The sequence below is a fragment of the Crocuta crocuta genome, unplaced genomic scaffold, assembly GCF_008692635.1.
Source record: "Crocuta crocuta isolate KB4526 unplaced genomic scaffold, BGI_CrCroc_1.0 scaffold97, whole genome shotgun sequence".
Taxonomy (NCBI): domain Eukaryota; kingdom Metazoa; phylum Chordata; class Mammalia; order Carnivora; family Hyaenidae; genus Crocuta; species Crocuta crocuta.
The window spans coordinates 8723724-8727163 of NW_027531999.1; the positions used below are offsets into that span (position 1 = coordinate 8723724).

At 40.3% G+C, this 3440-nt stretch overlaps 1 protein-coding gene across 1 annotated transcript in view; it reads left to right on the forward strand.

Annotated features, from left to right (window-relative positions):
* The window catches only part of KICS2 (KICSTOR subunit 2), a 19023-nt gene that overhangs the window by 13318 nt on the left and 2265 nt on the right, over nucleotides 1-3440 (forward strand). The gene's annotated exons all lie outside the window — the stretch shown is intronic.

The window sequence follows — 3440 nt, forward strand, 5'->3', positions numbered from 1 at the left end:
TATGGCCTGCGTAATCTTTCAACCAAAAGAAATTATTCCTTTTTCTAAAATCTTATTTCATATCTCTCATAAGAGATGTATTACTTCCTACTTGTATCCATTAAGTACCTCTTTCTACGATGGAAAGTCCTATGACACAGACCTTTGGCTAATGCATCTTTATATCTTCAATGTATGTGTATCTAAAGACTAGTAAAAATTTTTGTTTTTGTTTTTTTAATTTGAGAGAGAGAGAATGCAAGTGGGGGGAGGATTAGATTGGGGAGAGAGAGACAGAGACAGAGAGAGAGAGACAGAATCCTAAGCAAGCTTCATGCTCGGTGCAGGGTCTGATGTGGGACTTGATCTCACAACTGTTGAGATCACGACCTAAACCAAACTCAAGAGTTGGATGCTCAACCAACTGAGCAACCCAGGCGCCCCAGTAGTAAAAGTTTTAAATGAGAAGAGACTATAGATTTTTTGTTCATTTTGGTAAAATATACATAATATAAAATTTAGCACTTTTTTAAAATTTAAAAAAAATTTTTTAATGTTTATTTTTGAGGGAGAGAGACAGAGACAGAGTGTGAGCAGGGGAGGGGCAGAGAGAGGGAAACACAGAATCTGAAGCAGATTCCAGGCTCCAAGCTGTCAGCACAGAGCCTGACGTGGGGTTCAAACCCATGAACTGTGAGATCACGAACTGAGCCAAAGTCAGATGCTTAACTGACTGAGCCACCCATGTGACCCTGAAATTTACCTTTTTTTTTTTTAATGTTTTATTTATTTCTAGGAGAGAGAGAGAGAGAGACAGCGTGAGCAGGGGAGGGTCAGAGAGAGAGGGAGTCACAGACTCTGAAACAGGCTCCAGACTCTGAGCTGGCAGTCAGCACAGAGCCTGACGCGAGGCTCGAACCCACGAACCGCGAGATCATGACCTAAGCGAAAGTCGGACACTCAACCGACTAAGCCACCCAGGCGCCCCTGAAATTTACCATTTTTAAGTGTATATAGTTCTGTGGCATTTGGTACATTCACACGTGCTACAGATTTGTTTTTAATGATTTTAATCTGACTTCTCACTTGCATGGGACCTGCATACTTTTTCTGGAAGGAATTCTTTGATGTGGATTTGTGAAGGAGAGAGTTCTCTCTCACTCGCTTTCTCTGTCCCTCCCCATTCCCTTTCTGTCTGGCTTTTTTTTNTTTTTTTTTGGCTTTTCTTAGAGCAGATATTCTTTGCAGACAGTTGTCAATTTATTCTGTATTCAGATTCTTCCAAGCTTGCTACCATAGCTGAGGTACATATTTTGGATTATGACAATTTAACAGACCCCCCTATATTGTGAGTTGAAAATGGGCACAAGGCACAGAACAGAATGGAAATGGGGAAACAGTACATCCTGATGCCAATCTCAAAGTTTTGGCAGAATAACATTAACATGAATTTTTAGCTCTTCTTAAGGATGAAAAAATAGCTTCAAAATTCACATTCATCCTAATAAATGTTGAACGTATAAACAGTTTTAGTTTATGTTTATGGAAGAGCTTGTTCAGAATTCTTTCTGAAGATTAGTACAGAGAATTCATGTTCTTTGAAAGAAAACGTTGGATATAAATGATGATTTCCAATGAAGTAGAAAAATAGAGGATTGTTATTTGTGGTAGAATTTTCTTCAGTCTCATCTGTTTTCCTGTTATTGACAGTCTTTACTATGTTCCAAGTTCCTTGGCAAATTTTCTTGATACCCATTATTGTAGAATCTTGTGATGCTTTATGGGCATTAGGTGTCAAAGGGCCTAAAGGCTAAAGTGGTAGGAACATTTCTTATAATTCAAAGATTGAGACGTGCTATAGTGGGGCTGTGTGTGTGCATGTGTATTAGATTTCAAGCATGTAATCTTTGGAGAGTCCAAATCAGTTAATTATTAATTAAGCACATGAATTGGAGATTAGAAATCTGGTTTATCTCTCTGATACTTTTTAAAAAATGTTTGTTTATTTATTTCGAGAAAGAGTGCAGGCAGGGAAGGGGCAGAGAGAGGAAGAGACAGAATCCCAAGCAGGCTCCATGCCATCAGCTCATAGCCTGATGTGTCGGAGCAAGACCATGACCTAAGCTGAGATCAACAGTTGGATGCTTAACTGACTAAGCCACCCAGGCGCCCCTACCTTTCTGATTCTTTGAATGTATTATTAGACTAAGACCTTCTACCCATGTTTTAGCTTCCCTCTCTTGAAAGATATTGAAGATAAAATACTTTAGATAGAAAAAAAAATGTGTGCTCATGTGAATAACTGCATCCTACTTATCACATGATAATCAGTTTCTATCTTAAAATATCCAATGTAATGTGGACTCTCTAATTAATGTTTAATAATCCCTCTAATTAATGTTTAAATTGATTTTTTAAAACTCTAGGTCTACTTGTGATAATTTTTTCTTCACTTCTTAAATTTTTTTTTACTATTTATTTATTTTTGAGAGAGAGAGAGAGCATGACCAGGGGAGGGGCAGAGAGAGGTGGAAACTTAGAATCCCAAGCAGCCTCCAGGCTGTGAGCTGTCAGCACAGAGCCCATGCAGGGCTCGAAGTCACAAACTATGAGATCATGCCCTGAGCCGAAGTTGGACACTTAACCGACTGAGCCACCCAAGTGCCCCGTCTTAACTTTTTAATTGGTAACCAGCATTTTCCTCTTCAACTGTGGCCAAAACAGCCATATGAGAAACCTCTGCCTTGTTGACAGTGAAGCAATTAACTTAAGTGGGTTCAGGCCTACAAGTCATCCCCCATGGTGCCTGGGGCATAAGATATGCCCAGTAAATGCTAGATCTTGCCCATATATTTGAAATCAGGGTCACTTGCAGTTGCTCCGGATCTTGAGGAAGAGTATAAGGGCTTGGTGTTGGCTCCTTGGAAAGGAGAGTGCACCAGGCCCAGCAGACACTAATCATCCCCTGGGCATTCGTCAGAAGAAGACTGAGCAAGAAAGCTCTCATCCGTATAGAGAGGACTCTCTTTAGCCATTGTTCCAGAATTTTATTTATATCACAGACAACAGAATCAATGAGGTGGAAAGTAAGATTCAAATCTTAACAGAGTTGGTTACTGTGTCCACTGAATCTCTGCTCGGTGTCATATGTTTTAGAGATAAAGGAGTGTAGGAAGGAGGCAGCTTTTACTTGTCCTCAGGGAGGAGCTCAAAGCAAAGGTGACCATATGTCCCAGTTTGCCTGCCAAATTATGCAATGAAGCTACTAACATGAAAGACAGGTATTAAGAAACAAGAAGCATAAGTTGGGGTCACCTGACTAGCCTGGAGGTGGCAAGAGAAGATCTCTCTAAAGAAATGACTCTCCATGGGAAACCTAAGCATCAGAAAGAGGGATTGATGGAAAAGGTCGTGCTCTCACTTGCCTCAGGGTCTTCGCACGTGGCCTTTACCCCGTTCGG